Below are 21,424 nucleotides of genomic sequence, written 5' to 3' on the forward strand. Positions count from 1 at the left end.
CTCACAATCACCACAGAGCAGTGCGCAGACGCCAAGAGGAGGAGACTTGTGATGATAAATTCTTGAAGCTAGTTATAATATCTCTCGCCTATATGCGGGAATTATGAATATGCGTGTAACTGATGTAATACTGAAAGTATACAAACCTGTACCAAATGCTAATCCCTTGCGCCTCTGGCTGCGGTCAGGCGCCCAGCGCTGTCGCTTTTGCTTTCTTGCCTTTGTCCCTCACTAAACCCTCGTTACCTCGTTTAGAGGAGTGAGTTCGTATTTCACAAGCTCTCAGGAAGCTCTTCCCTGTGAGGGTGCTGAGGCGCTGGCGCAGGGTGCCCAGAGGAGCTGTGGCTGCCCCATCCCTGGCAGCGTTGGAGGCCGGGTTGGACACAGGGGCTCGGAGCAAGCTGCTCCTTCCATGTGGAAGGTGTCCCTGTCCGTGGCAGGGCTTGGAGCTGGAGGAGCTTTAAGGTCCCTTCACCCCAGCCCATCCGGTGCCTCTGGGATCCCATGGGGGGCGGCTCCTCCATGAGGAAAGGCCCCGCCCCTCACGGGGGTCCCGCTGCCCCCCCGCCCGTTCACTGCCCCATGCGCATGTGCCGGAAGCCGGACTACAGGTCCCAGCGTGCCCCGCGCGGGGGAGCCGTGCGCTGATTGGCTGCGGCGGAGGCGGGCCCAGGGCGTGAGGCGGAGCTGCATCCGGCAATGGCGGCGGCCGAGCGGGAGGAGGTGAGGGTGAGCGGGCGCGGCGCGGGTCTGGGGGGCGCTGCAGAGCCCGGGGAGCGGGGCTGGGGGTCTGCGGCCCCCCGAGGCTCTGGGCAGTGGGGCCGGGCGCTGCGGGGGAATGCGGGGGGCGGGTGCGAGCGCTGGGCAGTGGGGCTGCGAGATGGCTGGGAGTGTGGGGTGCTGCGAAGCCGGGGCATGGGGGGCTGGGAGCTGTGGGGGTCCCGCAGCTTTCCGGCCCTGGGGATGGAGCGGGGCTGTTGTGGGGGGCCCTGGGGGCTGTTTCCCCCCGGGGGGGGAGGTGCTGCTGGGGCAGCCGATCCCCGGCACCCGGGGGGGAGAGGGGGGGGGCAGAGGTGTCGGTGACTCTGAGCTGGGTTTTGGCTCCTGGAGCGGGATGGGGATCAGGAAGGGAAGGATGAAAAAGCCGAGGGTGGAGGTAAGAACAGTTTAATAACCGAAGCACAATGTACTAGTGCTGGTAATAGTGATAATAATGATAAGGGACATAACGAGAAAGAGCAAAAAGCCACCCCAATAAACACAAGTGATGCCCAATGCAATTGCTCAGCACCCGCTGAGTGATACCCAGCCCGACCCGAGCAGTGATCCTTCCCTTCCAGATAACTCCCCCCAGTTTAGGTACCACTAAAATGTCAGTGTGTTGTCAGCATTGCTCTCGGAATAAAGCCAAAGCGTTGCTCTCAGTGTGGTTTTCAGCAGCCCATTGTACCATTTCCATTTCAAGTCTCAGTGTGTTGAGAAGGGCCAGAACCTTTCTTTGCCCTGCTGCTGATTTCCCCTGGTCATCAAGCTGAAGGCTTTAGATGTGGGAGCAGTTGGTCTAGGGTTTGTTCATGTAATTTTATGCCATCTAAAAACTAAACGGAGTTTCTCTCATTAAAGCTCTACAAATGCCCTTTCAATCCTAGCGCTTTTAATGTATGAGATAGCTGTGGATGGCCCGGTACACAGGCTACGCGTACAGCACCCTACAGTACAAAATATGTATGACCTTCCTGGTCAGTGCGTGCGGCTGAAAATGAGTGTGGTGTCACAGGAGATTATTTGAGGATGAACTGAAAATGTTCCAGGCCTTGTTTCTGGGGAAGTCTCTGGTTCCCAGGTTGTCCTGGTGCTCTGTGGACAGGCTCCTGGCCATGTGTTGTCTGTGCAGGTGTCCGGGAGGCTCCGTGCTTCGTCACGGAGTTGCGTCCTGAACTGAGGTGACTCTTAGTTACTGCCATAGCTCAAGCACAGGCCCTCACCAACGGCTGCAGTCGCTGTGAGTGCTGGTTTTTGTAAACACGTTTTTTTGCAGGGGATTGTCTCTTCTGGGAAACGTTTGCATGGGATTTCTGTAGTTAAAAAAATACACAACTGCTTTGTTTTCCCCCTGTGCTTGCCTGTGGTGAGTAGGAAGGAGAAGGAGAATGCCTGGCAGAGACGGGTAAAGAAGAGAAAGGGGAAGAAACGAGCCCAGAGAAGCAGTGCGGAAGATGCCAGTGAAGAGCAGGGAGAAGAGAAGCAGCAGCCTCCAGCAGGTCAGGCGAGAAAGTGCCCCTCCCAGAGCAGCGTCCCAGAAAAAGGAAGGCGGCGAGAAGTTGGAGTCTCAGGTGAGCCTCCTGCTGAGGGAATGGGTCGTGGGTTTTGGTGTCTGAGAAGTTGAAGGGTGAGAAGCAGTCTCTAGGTTCAGGCAGGCCTCGGTCAGACACAGCAGTGAAGCAGCTATTTATTTAACGTTTGTGCACAAACGGGTGTCCTGGCAAGCAGGCACACACAGCAAAGGCAGAACTTTGATTTGTATTTCCTTTCCCATCCTCACGTTCCCTCCCTTGTTACCCCACTGGTTGGGGACTCCAAGGTTTACAGCTTCTCCGACGTGTACAATCTACGTGCTAACTGTCCCGCCTCTGGTTACACCTCCCCTTACTCAGTTTCGTACACCCCTTCCTCTTACTTCTTTCTTTCTCTCCTTTTAGGGTTTGATTTCATAACTCTCTGGCAGGCACACGGTACCCCAACTTACTGCTTAACTACAGCAGCAGTTTGCACCGGCTTAGCCCCAGTCCCAATATTGCAAAGTCTTAGTATTACAAAACCTTAATATTGCAAAGCCTCATCCCAAATGTGCAAACCCAACAGTGTTTCTCTCTCATGCGTGATTTTTCCCCGCAGGGAGCCTGCCATTTTCTTTTCCCAGAATCATAGAATAGTTTGGGTTGGAAAAGACCCTTCAAAATGCACTGGCAAATGCATTGTGTCCCTTTCCAAATGCTGCAGTAAGCATTACTGAAGGCAATTCCATAGAACAGGGCAGTTTGGCAGGTGGCCTTTTTTCTTGCTTTCTGATTGCACTGACTTTCCTTACCCTTCTCTACCCTCAGCGTGTCTTCTTTCCTTACAGCTTGGGTCTCACAGTGCCCAGGCAGGTTTGTGACCTGCATTGATATTCAGGCTTCCTACAGATACAAACCCGATCAGTGGAATTACTTGAATCAGTTCTGCAGACCTGGTTTTAAGAGTCCTCACAAGGTCTGTGTGTATCAGGAGGAGATGGACTCCATTTTGTTTCTTCAAGCAATGTGTAATAAGCATGATTTTACTGAGCTACAGCAAAGCTTTGAATTATTCTGATCTCACCGTATAAGGAGTTGTCCCATACATACGCTTTGGCAGTGATTTGGTCGGGGATGAAGGTCTTGTATGCACATCCCATCCCTAACTCTTTCAGTGATTACTGTTTCCTTAAAGAGTATCTGCAGCTACCCGTGTGGTTGCGGTACTGTGAGAAGTATCCTTTAGTACTTAAGTACCCCGCAGCAGTCGAGCAGAGTGTCTCAAACCAGTTCTTAAGGCTCCTGTTGTGTAGAGCTCCTCAGTAATTTAGCTAGGCAAAGAAGTCTTGTCTTTCGTGGAACTGATTTTGGACTCAAATGTACTGTGTGATTTCTCCCATCTCTAAACCACCTTGCACTAAAGCTGTGTTAGTTGTGTTAAATTCTTACTCTTCTTTAGGAGAAAAGTAAGGGGGAGGCAAGGAGCGATTGCCCAGTCGTTGCTGCTTTACCTGCCGATCCAAAGTGAAGAGGTCTTTTCTTTTTTGTCACTAGAAAAGTAAAGAATAGTCTTTTCCCAAATCCTATTGAGAGGCTGGATTCTCACATCATGAATGTGTCTTGCAGCTCCAGCAGTCAAGTTTGGGGAGGAGGCTACAGAGTCCAGTTTGGGGCATTTTCTCAGAGAGGGTGGGAAACAAAACGCACGTAGTTAATTCTGCTATGTATTCAGCATTCCCGGTTTTCCCCTTTTCAGTCTGTTGCTCAAGCTCTACGTGATGAAGGTTGTCCTTTGATGATCATTCCAAGCAGGCCTTGTGAGTGGTTCTATTTCTTACACACATCTTAGCAGACTGTAAGCGTTCACATGAAATCACAGCTCCAGTCTGAAAAGTGTTCTGTGGCAAGACCACGAGGAGCTGGCTCTTACCTGGCAGTGGCCTCCATTCAGTTTTAAACAGTTTGAAAGTATGAAGCTTTATCATCATTTTTTCTAGGAAGCCATCCATGGACACTTGGAGTGTGATTGGGTCAAGCTGAGCTCTTTCTTGCTCTTGAATCATTCCTGATAAGAAGTGGTTTACGGTGCAAACTCTTCCTTCCAGAACATGTGAGCACCCAACCGAACCCAAGCCAACCTGTTGGCAGGAAGGAAATGCCACGACTGCAGGAAAGCTCCTCTGGGCAGCTGTTGAAGTTCAGGTGGTGCTTGAGCCCAGTTAACCGGGCAGCTTGCTTTTCAGGGCTGCACATAGTGCTGCCTATGGAGGGTGGCAGAGGAATTAAGGGGACAAAAAGCTGGTTTCATCACTGTGGTCAGCAGGTGCTTTTGAGTAGACAGGCAGAGGCCTCAGAGCTCAAGAGTGTCTGTCACTGACCTAGAAGCTCATGCAAATAAGGAAGTGCTGTTATTTTTTTCCATGCTTTAAAATAGAGATTGTGTAAAGCAGGCCCAGGCTGTCAAAAAGAGAAAATAATGGATGAAGCGCTAAAGAATTAAAAATCTGTATGAAAAATGATGTACTGACCCAAAAGACAGAAAATCATTTGCAAAGAAGTTCTTACCTTCTTTTTGCCTACAGCCAGAGGTGAAGATCAGAGAGGGAAGAAAAGAGACATGTTAGTTAAGTGTTTCCTGAGAATAAGTGGGGGAGTAGATATTGCAGACTGAATATTGAGCCCAGGCATCAGTGCTTATTGGAACCTGATAAGGAAAGTGCAGAACCAGTAGATAAAGGTGACGTACAGCTGGTAGGAGGACTGACCTACTCTTCCCTTTGGAATGAAACCAAGGATTTGGTGCAGCAAAGAGCAGGGCAACATAAATGAGTATGTGAACGTCTGTCCTTGTCTCTCTCTTTTATAAACTCCTCCTCTCTCTGTCTTACCCATAGTTTCTGTCTTTTTTTCCATTGCTTCCTTTTTCCATTGCTTTCCATTTCTGCTTTCTTTTGGTATTTTGAATAGTTCTTAAGAGATGCTTCCTGGACTTCTCCATGAAGAGTGGTGTGCTGGCTGTGGCAAAGCAGACTACCTTCAAAGATGGAAGAGGGAAAACAAGAAATGTAACCGACCTCAGGAGAGCTGCAAAGTAGGTTTTACCTTTCTTAAGTGCTTGTGTGTTGGATTCTGAGACTGTGAAATAATTTAGGAATTGAAAAACAAAGATCAGAATCTGTTGTATCAAATGGCTGAGGGTACCCGGATGAGACTTCCTGGTCGATGGTTTCTGTGCCTGAGCACTTGCAAAGTTCCAGTAGGGAAAACCAGCACTGTGGTATGCAGAAATGAGCAAGGAGCCAAAAGCTTTAGTGTTCCTCAGAATGACTGTCAGTTTTGAAAACATTCCACTTGGTTTTCCTGGCCAAAATTAATAGCAAGGAAAGTTAAAGGAGGTTCAAATTGAAGTCTTCATGCAGCAGGACTCGGGCCAGCCAGTGATGGCCTCAGCTCTTCCTTCCTACAGCAGCCTTCCTAGTACTGTGGATTGTCCTAGTACTTTTGCATCTCACCTCATCAGCACGCTCCTGTTTTTAGCACACATCTGAAGTTCAAAAGGCAACGTCCTGGGCTCTGATGCCAGACAGCCCCTCCCTTGCAGATGGACAGCAAGCATCTCCAATGCTGGGTAGCAACCAGCTACTCTCCATCCTCAGGCAGTCTGGAGCACAGGGGTACCTTTTCTTACCTCTGGATCTGAGGCTGCCGCATTCTAGCACCTTCCCAGCAGTGCTAGCACCCGCACCTTAGGAAGTTTCCTTCTTCTGGCATCTACAACTACATTGTTTGTTCTTTGACAAAATGATTCTTCATTTCTTCTTAGGAAACGTTAATATGTGCAAGCACTTTGCAGGCTAGGAAAACAACTCCAAGAAATCCTCCTTTTGCTTCACTGAGCTGTTTTCTGCTTCTCTGCTATTAGCAGTCTTGTCTTTTCTCAGCAGCATCAGTAATATCCTGGATGCAAGATCAATTGGAGTAAAAAGTTTTGAAGACTATGCTATTTCTTGGTACTGGATTTTAATGTAAGATTCTAATGGGTAATTTTATGTTTTTCCAAATTCACTATGGAATGTGTAGGGAATTGAAGAATTGACCACGTACGTGTTTGTTACCAAACCTACTTTTAAGCTTTGCCATAATGTTGTTATGGTTCTGTATGTGAGGTAAGGATAGCACAGCATACATGCATACAGTATGGTCTGGAGTAGCTTTTGAATATCCTACCAGGCAGAAAGCCAAGAGGTGCTGCTGTCTTCTGTTGCAGGACCCATCTGCATGGTAATTCCAAACCTAAAAATTCTTGATTACGAGACTTTCAAACCAATTGCAGTTGCTAAATGTCGTGAGTATCTCTATAAAACACATCCCAATTTCCAAATTGATACTAGCAATATGTAGTTAAATTCATTGTAATACACAAATCCAGTGCAGCAGGCAAAGCAACTTAAAGAACAAAAACTGCTGAACAGAGTTAGCTTTATCTTGCAATTATTTCTCAATAACGAGCAATTAGTAAAAATGCAGCACCAAAACAAAAGAAGTAGCTATTTTGCTGCAGAAGTTCTGTGAGTATATATGCCTAAACGGCCGTTCTCTCTCGATCTGTTACTGAAATCAGACTTACAGTGAAGATTCTCTCAAAGGAGATGCTGCTCAACAGATGGGCTGGTGAGAGAATTGACCATATTCTGAACAGACTTTCTCCATACTGAAGCCAGTTTCCCCATTTCAAATAGGATACTTTTCTAAGGGATTGTTGTTGCTTTTAAAGTAGTTGGGTAGAATTTTCCTCACACTTTTCACCAAATGACAGCATGCATCCAGTGATTTCTGGGCAAACATATGAAAGTGCCAGAGTTTGGGTGATGAGAGTGAAGGCCTGATGGTGAAAGGAGGTGGGATTAAAAATCTAATATGGAATTGCTCTGTTCTTTTTATCCTACTCCCAAAGAACTGCTGCTTTCAAGGCTCAGTTTAAGGGAAGCACTCTATTAATGACAGTTGTTACCATGTATTCATTCAGTTTTGGTGTTACTAGAGCAAATCTGAAGCTAACCGTAGATAAAGGTATCTTACTGCCTTGAAGAAGAGAGTCAGGAACTCCAAAATGACAGTGCTTTTTTGAGGAATACATTCTGAATTTCAAACAAGCCATTCAGAAAGGGAACACGCATCATGCTGGGAAGCCTCTAAGGGGCTAGGACTTAAGACCAGTTTACAAAGGTTTAACTAAATAAACTGATGTTCTTTTTCTTGTCCCTCTGCCTGTCTGGCTTAGTTTGCCCAAGACATCCGGTTTTGATTGTTTGTGGTCAGGGTGACCCGTTTGTTATCTTTAGTCACTGGCTAAATAAACTGGGAACGTTCAGAAGAGAAGTTCCTGACCACAGGGAAGAAAAGGGTTTCATTTCTTTTGAGCCTGTTCTAACACAAAATTCTGATGTAACACCTCAGAGTTGTAGAGAAATGAAATGTTCTGTGAAGCATCTGAGCTGGATCTTTGTTGGATGGAACTATTGTTCACACTGCTTTATTTGCATTGCTTTAGAAGAAACCCGCTGAATAAAGGCCTTTTGCAGTTATTCTTTCCTTTCTGACTTGCTTTCTGGGAGTGAAATGAAAGCAAATGTTTCCTTAGCACAGACTTGATAAAGACACTGGAGGTGTCCATCCTAGGGGTCCCACTGATGGCTCTGAACAGGTTCTTTTTATGTATCACTGTGCCCTGATGATTTTCTTCTCCGATGGGTAGAAAGGATCACTGGTTTTCCTCCTAAAATGAATTCTTTTTTTTCTAGGAAAGCTCCTAAAATGTTACTTTCCTAATCTTGTTTCTGTGCAAGCAGGGATTTTAAATGGAGGACATAAACCAGTAACCTCCCCACACCCAGGTATTTCTCCCATTTAAGTTTGTGTGCTGTAGACTAGGCCATGGCCTGGAAAAGGCAGTGAGTTGGTCAGCCAGTGTAAATGACCAAACCAGACGTGTGCTGGTCCCATTCAGACGCCCTGAGAACTCGGTGTACGCAGACAATTCTGGCTGTGTCCAGATCATCATATATAATCTGTCTGTTTCTAACAGCAGAGAGCCATGAGGAAATATTTCATACGGAAGATTTTGAAATACATTTTTTCAAACCGTTCTCCTACACGAGACGAAGGGACCCTCATTTGGAGTAAGAGGCGTGCAAGAAAGATGCTCACACTTGTTCTGCCTGGGTTTCTGTTTCTTGTCTTTCTAGTGGGCTGTTCGTTGCAATGATTGTGAGTCTGCTCTTCCTTGTGTTATTGAGGTTCACAGCTGGGATTCTCTTCTGGATTTTCATCTTTGGTGTGACTGGAATTACAGGTTATGGTAGGTGTCATCCTCCAGCCTCTGAGGCTGTTTTTCCTTATTGCTTGATTTTGGGCAAGGAAAGCAAGTGATTACATCAGTTAAATGCTGTAGTTGGGAGAACTAGTGCCTAGGTTTAGACTCAATTAAATGAGAAGGGCCTAAATGGCAGCAAAATTTCATAAGAATCCAGGTGTGCTGATACTTAGCCCCAGATGTAGTAACCCGAACTATTTACCCCCAGTGTACTTAGTCCGCTTTCACTTGTACTGATCTTTCTTATCTGTAGATGTGATGTTATAGCTGGCTAGTCTCGCAGTAACGCGTGTTTAGTTTTGCTTCCCCGACATGCTGAGGACAAAACGCTTCACTTGTCAAAGATTTAAATAACCCCAACCTTGTCTTTGCACTCTTCAAAAACGCTCATTTGATATTGATTGATTTTTAACAGGCATGTGGCATTGTCGCTGGGAGTACGACCATCTTAAAGGAATACCTGGATCTGAGCTCACTGTTTCTGGTACTGGATTCCAGACAGACTTGAGAGTGCACCTGCAGCTGAGGCAAACATGGTTGGCATTTAGTAAGTGCCCTTTAAACTTGGTATCCGTTAAGGGATGTTCAGAAGATTCAGTCGCTGTCTTGCTACAGTTTCTGCCTTGTTAAATCTCCTCCTCTACATATGTTGCTCATAGAAGTAATCAGAATTCACTTTCTTTGTATAGTACAAAAATCTACCTTTTCTGCAAACTGACTAGCGTATGTGTAAGGGGCCAGAATGCAGTCGCACTAGTGATGAGAGTGAAAAAGGCTTGTGTTCCTAGCATTCTACTTCCCGGGTGTTCAGTCTTCACAATGGGGAAGCAGAAGGCAAGAACTAAGTCCCGACGAAGATAAGGAGGGGCATTTTTGTCTCTCAGTCTGTTTATGCCCCCTCCTGGAGGGCCCCAGAAATGAGACGAATAACTCTGTGCATCTTTTGTAGGCCTGTTTACATTCAGGTGACTGCATTTTCTTGGAGGCTGTCCCGAGGCTGTGTAATGAACCATCACAAATGTCATCACTTCTGGTTTTCAGAAGTGCTTCACTGCTTTCTCTTACAAGGGCAGTGTATTTAAAACAATCCTACAGGAACAAGACAAGGAGGGGCACAAGAGAGAGCAAATACCTGTCAAATACTATTTGTGCTGCTGTTACTACTCTATGAGCAGGCCCGCAGGCACTAACTGATGATGAATGGCACATAGCCTAAAGCACTGCTTCTCCCTATTGGTAGCTAAATGAATAGAGCAGTAGTTTACTCCTTTAGTCTGCTTTCTCTGCTTTGTGTCTTCAAGTAACTGTGTTGGATCATTGAGCATCTTTGCATATTGTTGAGGCAGAGCTTTTTAGCATGCTGGCCCTAGAGAATATTAGGATTTTCTTACATCTTTCCGTGTAACTCCCCTGCCTGATTCTTAGCAGCCAATGTACAGTTTATCCAGAGGTCATTGTCACTTTCAGATGAGTGAATTGAGGTACTACTAATGGGGACAAGCTACGTTAACTTAAGAGATCTGAACTGGCCTGAGACCAACTGCAAAGCAGCCTGCTTATATATTCCTTCATGGAGAACCATATCAAAAATAGGTGCTGAAATGTGTGTAACAAAACCTTTGTTCTGAAGAAAGTCTGTGGCTCTGAGCACCCCAGGGGTCACTTGCCACGTGCAGTTCTGATGGCTAGGGGTACTGCTCTCAGTACTGGGGATCGCAACTGAACATCATCTCTGACTATCTGGGTCTGGATTCTGAGGCTGTGTCAAAGCTGTGGGACCTGAAGCCAATTCCCCTGTCCCTGTGCAAACCTCCAGACTCCACGGCTGAGGGATACCTTCCCTTTGTCTTCCTCTCCCTCCACAGAACTCTTGGTTTCAGCTGGAGGAGACAGGGCCTGCTGTGTGTAACCATCCACCACCGCTGGGCTGGTTTAATTGTTGTCTAACCCTCTGAGGCACCCAGAATTAAGGGATGTGTCTCAGGGTGAGAGAGTGCTTCAGGCATTTAAGACTCTGCCTTCTCGAGGTGGAGTCCAGAGAATTCTTTTGCTTCCTATTGCAGCAGTAGGATTTGAAGTGACACAAATAGAAATCAGAGAGAAGCCAACTCTTTAAACAAGATCTGGGTTATGAATCAAACGCTGCTCACAACTAAGAGAGGAAATGTTTCGGGACATGGTGCTCTCAGCTCTCTAACCTTAGAGCAAGTTTGTCATAATCATACTGATGCTGATCTTCCTAAGGAATGGGATCCTGATCGCCATTGCATTGTGCTTATAAGAGCTTTCTCGTTTGCAGGAAGACATTTCTTATCTCCCAGCTCCCTGCCTTAAGAGTACAGATGCTGTTAGCGGCCCCATGTATCCTGGGTGCAAGGAGGTGTGTGCCCAGTGTGGGGCACTGTTAATAGGAGCCTAAGAGCTACAGCTGCCAGCTTTGCTCTGTCATTGGATTGTCTCCAGAGAGACATATACTAGTGGTAGAGGAGTGGTGTTGTTTTGGCTGGGGCTTTTAATTTAGGAAAGACCTTTTTTTCTGGAAATGCATAAGTCTGCAGAGGGAAAAGGAGAATTCCACGACCAGACATTGTGATGTGGTGTGGTCCAAGGCTCTTCTTTTCAGCTCTGCTTACAAAGGAAAGCAGAGCAGGATGTGAGAGTTGGGAGGCCTCTTCATTTTGTGTTTTCTGAAATCTGGATAGGCTTTATTCACATTGGTTCCTGGTTTATCCAGTGCCAACTCTTAGTTGTGGTTTGAGTTTGGTTTGGGTTTGTTTTCATGGGAACATAAGAAAGGAGAAATGGACTTAACACGCCCTTGGATTTAACTGCAAGTAAGCTAAGGCCTTGAGGGCCTCGGAAGTAGAGCTCTGTTAGAGCACATGGAGTTAGCTCTGAGTTTCTCTGTGTGCACTTGCTTGTAGTTTTCTGCCCTCTCTGTTGATGTTATGGTTCTCAGGAGTCAGGGTTTAGGATTTTTGTAACGGGATTGGGAAATGCTGAGGTTCTGCATTCAGCCAGGTACCTGTTTCCTGTCTTATGCTCCTGTGCAGTTAAAGCATTGCAATTAATTAATTATCTGTGTACCTCTCTGGAGGAACAGTCTTCTGGTCTACAAGACCAGATCAGTCTCTGCTTTCACCTTAGCCAAACCAGTGTTAAAAGGGCTATTTGGTCACTTGGCACTTGCTGCACCGGTGCACTCTTCCTCAGTGGCCATTTGCGTGTGATGTACCAACTGGATAGTGAATTCAATGTCATTAGAAAGAACTGGACTAAAACCCATGCCAAGGTAGAGGATCATACAAGGTCTTTTATACTACATAAGGCTGGCTTCAAGGGGTGAAAAAGGAACCTCAGCAAAGAGTGACTATGCCCTTTCTTGGCTGTATGCTCTGTGAACCTGATGTTAATGGTCGCTTAGTTAGCTTGGGTGGGCTCCACGTGTGTTTTGTACAGAATAATGTAGGGAAGGAGTGAGAGAACACAGAGCGCCCGGAGTCCTCTGAATTGCCTGACAGGAGCCATTGTCTGTCCCTGGAAAGGCAAGGCTTTGGTAAAGTGTCAGAAAGGGGACAGTCGCGTTTTGCAAACAAATTGTTCTTTGTCATGCAAAGAGGGCCATGGCATACAGCTCTGGGATGAAGTCTGCCTGAGTTCTGTAAGTACTGAAAGTATTCAGTCTTGTCTGTGGCCCTTCATACCCATCTCTGCATAGCAAGAGCGTTTTTCTGTGAGCGGCACAAGTGTTTTAGAGCTTGTGGTTACCCCCTGCAGACTCCTGAGTTGCTCAAAGCCCACAGCTCTGGGATTCCTCCTTGAAAAACCTCATTCAGTTTTCTGGCTACATCAGGAGAACCTGTGTATAAAGTAATGGCTAATCCAACACCATGCAAGTATGCGAAGCTGACTTGTGACCCAGAGGGAGGTGTTACAAATACTTCCCTGCTGTGAGAGCTATCCTAATTGTATTTCTTAATCGCTGTTAAATGCAATGTGAGAAAATGTGCGTACCTTAAGTAATGATTCCTCCTGTTAAATCTGAAAATAGTGCTTCGTGTTCAGCTAAGACTCCTTTGTTCAAAGCAATTTAGAGCTATGAAGCATTTTCTTTGTGCAGTGTCCTGTGAGCAGGTGAGTATCAACCAGCCTCATTTTCTGGGTGAGAAAAGAAGACGCAGAAATACAGGTTTATTTGGAAAAGTGTTCCTGAATTCATGAGGATTTCTGGTTTTGTGGTTCTCAAAAGGCAGTGGAAGAATTTGAAAGCTGTGCCTCAGACTTGCCCAAAGAGCAGCCAGGTTTCAAAGCAGAGGCTTGGCTGCTTTTGCACAGTGATGACCTTTATGGAGCTCCAGAAATACTTGTCTTTTGACTTGAGTGTGGGGTTGAATTGAAGTGTTTCTTGAAAACTAGAATTATTTATCAAATGTTATATCAAGGTTATTTTCAGGTGTTTAAATGTCAATGCACTGCTGTGGTTAGGTACATCCCAGACAATTCCCCAACATCCTGATACCCGAACACTAAAAAGAAAGGGGTTAGGAACTGACTGGTTTTATTTAACGCCCAAACTGAGCAAACGCATGAATTGAACAACAGAAGTAAAGAAGAGTAATTTCATGTAAAGACTGCTCCTGTTTTAATACCGTGAGATGGGTAAGGGAAGCTGTGGCAGCTTGTACAGAATGGCTCAGCTCAGTTGATTTCAGCTCGGTTGTGGTGATTTGCACAAGCCTCTGGTTTTGACTTACCCTCTGGTTTTCAATTGTTCTTATTTCCTCACTGTTACTTTTTATGTGAGCAGCTTTTCTTTAATGAAACAGAAGCGTTTGTGTATCTTAAAAGTATATTTCTGACATTCAAATTCCATATCTCTAGGTTTCAGTCATGTGGTAAGCAGCCCTGTTTGCCAACCGTATAAAGTTAAACACCTGCATAGGACATGAGTCCTTATATATGCAAACAGGTTACATAGTACTGGAGTGCAGTGTTGAATGATCTAATGAGACATCAAGCAGAATGATGCGATTTGTATGAAGCTGCTAAATTTCAGAGCCTGTGAACACAGGATTCAGTGCTTATCATTGTGGTGTTGATTTCTCTTCCCGGACAGGCTTTTAGCACAACCAAGGTGACTGAACTGTGTGCAGGTGCTCAGCGTACTTTTGCTTTTTATGGAGGAGAAAGCCCGTACCTGAGTACCTCTTCATCTTCCAGGTAGGCGATGCCTTTGTCTTTCTCTGGCTGGTGAACTTTGCAGTTGCACTGGGTCCACGGACCCTTGCTGGTGCCTTTGCCTCTTGTTCCTGGGCCTCTGGCAAACCAGCTGATGTTCCACTATGGCCACTCTTCATTGGAACAAGCAATGCGGTGAGACTGTGGGGCTGGACGTGAGCCCTGTCACATATCCAGCAAGTGCAGGTTTTACATGTAGGGAAGCCATTCTGCAGATGCTGCAGCCCCCCCGACCCGACTGCCGCCCCCGCAGCACGCGCACACACACGTGCGCACGTATGGTCTGAGGTGTCATGAGCCCAGAGGGCTGAAAAGCATTTCTCTTAGACTGTATGATTTATAATGGTAAGAGAGATATATAAGCATTTCTATTATTATTATGGATAATTTTAATTATGTATATTTCTATATAATTATATATATTCTATAATTATAAAACCTTCCTTACGTGTTCATGTGAAACTTTAAGCCTTGAGACTTTTGTTTGCATTTCATGATTTTTATGAGGGCACATTTCATTAAGGAGCCAACCCAAACCAGACTGGGATTCTGAGATTCTGTGATTTTGTTCCATACCTTTAGCACTGGATGTAATTCTTAAATAATGGGCAAAATGAACCACAGATTCCTTCCAGTGCCAGTTATGTTAGTAGGGGTAAGACTGGAAAAGTAAATTGTGTTTTCTTCACCAGTGTCAGGAAACATGACCAAATTCAGGTTCCTCTTCATGCTGCATCAACAACCACCGCATCTTCAGGACCTGCGCATGCATCTTGTTCCAGTGCTAAGTAGTGCAGTTAGTTAGTAACTGCTGCTTGTGTCATAGCTACAGAAGGTCCATCATGCCTCAAACCTTAAATGGTGGCAGGTGTGGGCATATATGTAAGAGCACCAAGTCTTTACAGCAATGCCTCTATCTTCTCTCTGGCTTTTTAATTTTACTGAGAACTAACTTAGTACCTTTCTAGCCTAGTTTTAGTTGTCAGTAAAGTCACTCTTTCCAGTTGTCTTCCTATTTTCTCAGTAGCCTTTGATCTGTAAGGATCCGTCCCAGCAGCTGTGGCTATCAGCTTCAATGTTTCTAGTGACTTTGCTGCTGCAGACTCTAACCAGGAAAACACTGAAAACCTCTTGATAGCCTTCATGACATGATGTGATGTGGCTTGTTCTTCAGATGGCACCATGTCTTGAATGCAGACATCTGCTGCCAGTGACTACACCCACTTGCATTGGATGGGAGTCACCAATAGCTCCACAGGTGCAGCCCCAAACCAACCTCTGCATAAAGGTAATTGAGAATAAATCTAACAAAAGAGCAATTTACCTCCTGGCATGCATGTTTCTAACAGGTGACTTCTGTAAAAATAGTTTGATCCAGCTTGGGTTTCTCTTATTGCATTGTGAGAGCTTTAAGGGTTAATAGGATTCAAACCACCTTGAATAGAAATAAGCATTAAAGGTAAACCACGTAAGCTGAGGAAGGCATCTTGAAGAGCACAGGAGGCAGTTGTGTGAAAGACAGGACACGTGCACTTGTGTTCAGTAGGAGGTATTCTGTGATTTTATCATTTATGGCCTTAGTAGTACTGAGCATTTCATTAAATGCGTCCTCATTACTCTGCTTCCCTCAGTTGATTGTAAGTGCTTGGCACAGATGGGCTGGCAGGACTGGGGCAGTGGGGAGATGCCCAAAAGGCTCAAGCACCGCAGTAGTCAGTGATCCAAAAGTGCTGGTGGGCTTAACTAGACAAAATCTACCCTCCGGAATGCTCCTTACCCAAGGGTATTGGGACCCAGGTAGAGGCTGTCCTTCAGCCTTGTAGTCAGGGGAAAGAGTGTGAGAAGGAGTGAACTGATACAGCATGTCCACAACTGGTAGATTATAGGCACTGCCGCAGACTGGGTGTTTTCCTCATGGGGATATGAATCATTTTCCTTGCAGATAGTGGTCTTGCTGCTTTGTGTGAGTGCAGTGGCTGTTCACAGTTTGCAGATACCATGTGAAATGCATTCTTTCTCTACTTAAAAGGGCAAAGTAATTTGTCAGGCCTGTGGCACGTGAAATCTTCACCATAAACACTGTGTGACTTGTGCAAGCAGGCTGCCTGAAATACAGGCGCTGAGGCTTCTTGCATCAATCACAGCTGGGTTAATCAAATCAAAGCACAACATTCTTTTTCTCTGGAAAACTGAAGTCATAGCCCTGTGTCCCTGTTATAAAAGCAGAGATGCCCTCCCTCATGGGGTATTCAGGGCCCATACTCCCACAGAACCTCCATCACAAATGTCCAGCTCAACAGAAGCGTACCTTTGAGTTCCTCCTGTGGAAGTCAGGACTGTGTGTGCCACTGTGAAAGCTGAGAAGGCTCTTAGGAAATGGGTAGTCTTGGCTCCAAGAGTTTTGTTTTGTTCAGATTATTTTCAATTGCAGTAGAAAACTTGAGTGTCTGTATCAGGAAGACAAGTTTGGTTGTTTTCCATTATTTTGTGAAAATAAAATATTCTTTTACATTATTTTTCTTATCTCCATTTTCGTCTCCATCTCTATGTGCATACCGCTCCTGTGCTTGGATTTGGCTGTGACTGTAACGGATGGGAACCTCGCTGAGAGTTGATTCCCTCTCCTGACTGAGAGACAACCCAGTGTGGGTTTTTCACAGTGTATTTGGCAGAGTCCATGTGTGTATGTTCATGGTGACTGTTTGTCGGAAAGAGGCAGGAAACCATGAGGGTGCAGCTGTTCCGTGAGCTTCCTGCTTGGGCACGCTGGGCCACCTGGCCAATGCTGTCAGTGTGACCAACACTGAGATGATGAGGAACTGCACGGGCCCACGAGTAAACAGTGGCAGAGCTGGCATAAAGCCCCTTGTGTTTCTAAGGGTACAAAAGCAGGAGCCTCTTGTAGCTGACTCCGGGGCCTCACCTATGTGTGGATGGACCTCGTAGGAACTTTCCTGATTACCTGAGTCTCCCGGCAATGGCTGCAATGGGGCTTCCCAGCTGAAGTGTGGGCCTGGAGGATGGTTTGATGATGGCTGGTGATGTCTTTCTTCTAAGTCTCTGGTCTCTCTATGCAGTATTGATTCGATGCACTGCTAATTGTCATCTGTACTTTACTTATATACATGTACACAATTTGTTTTACTGTACTTACTTACTGTATAGAAATATCTACCCAGTTCGCTTTACTGTGCTTGTTTGCTTTAGTGTGCTGGTTTAATCCACTGTGCATGTTGTACAGCGAGTGTGTGATCGTTTTGTTGAGTACCCTTCCTGTCAGCAGAACACTTGTGTACCCAGCAACCTCCCTGCCTCTCTTACAGACACCAGGTCCTGCTGCTTTCCCCAGGGTGGAACTGGACATCTACGGAAAAGGACCTACCATGTACAGGATGGAACCAAAAGCAGCCTTGGAGGAGACAAAACAGCGAAGGAAGGGCCAGCAGACTGCCGCCCAGGCAAGGTAAGGCAGCCTGCCCACCTCTCCTCCTCTGCTTCGCAACTACCAGCCTTTGAGCATCCCCACCTTCTGTTGGGGCTTCTGAGAACACACGACCACCTTAGTGGAGTGACCAGCGACAGGACAGCAGGCCTGCTCCCCTGCCTTGGCCCAAAGCTGAGCAGAGGGAGGCCAAGCAACATATCTTTGCCTCTCCACTAGCTCAGCTGTTAATTAGTCTCAGCTATAAACATCATGCAGGCATGGGCTTAACTTTATTGAAGTTTGCACATAGACCTGCAACAAAATAAAGTGATTGAGATTGAGTGAAGTTTCCATCGAGTGACAACAAAACATAAAATGAAGCAGTGTGAGGAGGGGCATCTGTAGCAAAGATGGATTTTATTGTTTAAGTGAAAATTGGATGTTATGGGCCAGTGGTGCCCTGTGGCAGCTTCTCACAGCTGCAGCTACATGACAGCTGACACAAAGGGCTGTGAGCAGCTGTAGCCTGTTAGGAGCAAGTGGAAGTGAAGCCGGAGTTAGTGTATGTAAGGAATGGAAGGAGAGCAGAGACAACTCCTAATTCAAGGGTATTGCCAAAGGTTAATGTTGCTAATTCAGGCTGTGGCTGATGACAAAGGCCGTGGAAGCAGTCCTGGCTCAGCTGGAGGAGTTCACCCTCTGGTTGCTCAAATGCATGGTGTATTTGGGTCACTGGTAATGCCGTCTTTTGTAAAGCCAGCTTGTTTCAGATGTCAAAGGGAGAAATAGAAATGTATGAGGACTTGAAAGGTGAACAGTGGAAGGGAACTCAAATTATCTACCTGTGAAAAAGATGAAAAGGTAAATATTAAGGTAACAAAAGATCCAAGAGATCTGAGGCTTTTTCTTTCTCCACCTGTGTTTCTCTGGGCAAATCATGTACTCCCCAATCTAGAGGTGTGATTGCACCAGTGAAAAATCCTAAGCTTGAGACAGTCAATGGTTAGTTGAGAAGCTTTCAAAGAAGTGTGTTGGTTAGCCAGTGCTTGGAACCAGCTGTGGAGTGTGGCAGACATGCAGGTATGACTAGCATAAGCAACTGTGGTTGATCAGAGAGTTTACTGTTTCTGCTTGAGTCATTCTTCTGGGTACTGTGAACCCAGGTGTAGCAGGGATGCTCTGTTGATATGAATCAACCCTACCAGTAGTTCAGTTTTATTAAAAATGAAGGTCACTGGACATTTGATGGTCAAGGGAATATTACCTTCAAACTTGTCCAGACCTTGGGAAAACTTAGAATCATAGAATAGTTAGGGTTGGAAAGGACATTAACATCATCAAGTTCCAACCCCCCTACCATGGGCAGGGACACCTCCCACTAAACCATTCCACCCAAGGCTTCGTCCAACCTGGCCTTGAACACCGCCAGGGATGGAGCATTCACAGCCTCCCTGGGCAACCCATTCCAGTGCCTCACCAGGAATTTCTTCCCTATATCCAGTCTAAACTTCCTCTGTTTAAGTTTGAACCCGTTACCCCTTGTCCTATCATTACAATTCCTACTGAAGAGTCCCTCCCCAGCATCCCTATAGGCCTCCTTCAGATACTGGAAGGCTGCTATGAGGTCTCCATGCAGCCTTCTCTTCTCCAGGCTGAACAGCCCCAACTTTCCCAGCCAATCTTCATACGGGAGGTGCTCCAGTCCCCTGATCACCCTCTTGTCCCTCCTCTGGACTTGTTCCAACAGTTCCATGTCCTTTTTATGTTGAGGACACCAGAACTGCACACAATGCTCCAGGTGAGGTCTCACAAAAGCAGAGTAAAGTGGCAGGATCAGCTCCTTTGCCCTGCTGGTCACGCTCCTTTTGATGCAGCCCAGGATACGATTGGCTTTCTGGGCTGGGAGTGCACACTGAAGTCGGCTCATGTTCATTTTCTCATCGACCAGCAACCCCAGGTCCTTCTCCACAGGGCTGCTCTGAATCTCTTCTCTGCCCAACCCGTAGCTGTGCCTTTACTTCATAAGTAGTGATCAAATTCTTGGCTGGTTCATATTTGCATGAGTGTACTGAACTCCCCAGCTGCAGGTCTATCCATAAATTAGCCCTTGAGCTTTCCTTGATAATGAAATCAACGCTTTAAATGTGGACTTTTTAACCATACCATATTGATGTTGTCAGATCTAACTGATATTCGTACACAAAGTGGATAGTTAGATAAAAACTGAGAGGACTTATTCTCTATTACTGGCAGTTTTTCCAAAAAAGGTTTGCTGGGTTTCTAGTGTAAGGAAAGCAGTAGAAAACACTGTTGGCATATGTTGCCCCTACTTTGCAGCACGTTGAACCCCCAGGCAACTCTTAAACGTCAATAGCAATAGAAATTACTACTAGAAAAACAGCACTAAGAGCCAAGTAGTGGTGTATGAAACCCTCTTGATTCCAGAAACTGGTGATGTTTTCTCAAAGTTTTTAAGGTTTTCAGCAAATAATATATCAGATACCACAAATTGAGGAATGATAGTAAGGTAAATGTGAATTCCTGGATCAGAGAACCTGCAGTTTCTTGCAGGGCATGGAGAACTTTAATTTTGCATCCAAAAGGGATAGGAAGTTTTATATTTATTTTTCTTGAACTTTGATACAAATTGTTATTGTTCCAGAGCTTTTTTCCGGGTCATATGATACCTTTTCCAAGTGAGCCCCATGCAGCTGTAAGCCACTCTGGGATATTACAGGTGTGTAATCTTTGAATGAAGATGAGCCAGCATAGCTTAGAATTTCCCATTGCCTGTTTTTTTGTGAGCATAATTCTTTGCCACTGTTGGATCTGTTCCTAGGTTATGAATACCTCAAAATATGGTTACTACTTTTTTCCTTATGAGGTATGAAGTGGTGTGTCCCTGCCAGACAGTTACTGTATGACCGCACTTGGAAACTTAGGCATTCTTTCGGAGTGTCAAAACAGAAGATGAAGTAAAAATGGTTAATGCCTTTCTTGGGTATTTCAGGTGAAAGACCCTGTTTCCTTAAAAAGGTGGAGTGCTGCAGTACTTGGCACATACTTAACAGCAGGCATTGGGAGGATAATGAGGAAATGGGAATGTGATACAACCCGCTAAAAAAAAAGGCTTAAAAGGTTAAACTTAATGAGTAGAAAATTCAGAGTGACTAGTATGATTTGTTAGCTGGAAGGCTACTGTAGCCTTTGGGGAAAAACAAGGTAGGTCACTCAGTGTTAGTCATCTTTAAGTGGACACAAGATTTTAACTTACAGTGGGAATAGATTCACAGAATGACCATATCAGGGATCATGGTCTTACTTCCCAAAGAGGGGAAAAATGAGTACTAAAGGTGGAAACATACTCTTGCTTGCTTGTCACTAGAAAAATTAATTAATAGAAGAACTTTCAGTGGTCTTAAGACAACAAGCTTATGTGTGAGTTTTGGGGATAAAGACTGGTTGGAAAGGCAACATAAGAACACAGGATTTTAAAGGTAAAACTAAAAGAAATATTAAAGCTAGGTTGTTGAGGTTTTTTTTTTTAATTATCTAATAAATTCTACTCTAGCATCCACCAGTAAAGGAAAAACATTAAATAAATAATTCTCAAAACATTCTTCTGTATTAAAAAGTTATATCCTTATAAAAATGGATGTTTAGTCAGGAGGTTAAGCTAACCCCCAATGGATTAAAAATGTTTCAAATTAAATATAATTGACACATACAGAACTAGATTCTGTAAATAATTTTTACAAACCTAAATAAAAAGAATTAATTTCTACAGATGCTGCATATCCAATGAAAATTGGTTCACTTTTGCTACCCAAATATCAAGTAGATTTTGCAGCGTAACATAAACATTTGATTTGGATGCTCTTGCCCATATACGATATACAGCGAATGTGCAGAGCTTGTGGGTAAGATTAAGAATCATTCTAAAGAGGTAATGGTTACACCCCATTTTGATAGATGGAAAAATCTGTTGTGAACGCTCCTCTGTTGCTGTTTTATGGTGTATTGTCTGTTTAATTGTATTTTGTTCAATAAAACTTAGGAGGCATGAGGCAGAGAATACCTTTGTGAACTGTGCAGTCCTCACGCACGCACGTT

Source organism: Pezoporus flaviventris, unplaced genomic scaffold, assembly GCF_033815535.1.
Source record: "Pezoporus flaviventris isolate CSIRO_AGI_PZ_B2104156 unplaced genomic scaffold, CSIRO_AGI_Pfla_v1 ptg000378l, whole genome shotgun sequence".
NCBI lineage: Eukaryota > Metazoa > Chordata > Aves > Psittaciformes > Psittacidae > Pezoporus > Pezoporus flaviventris.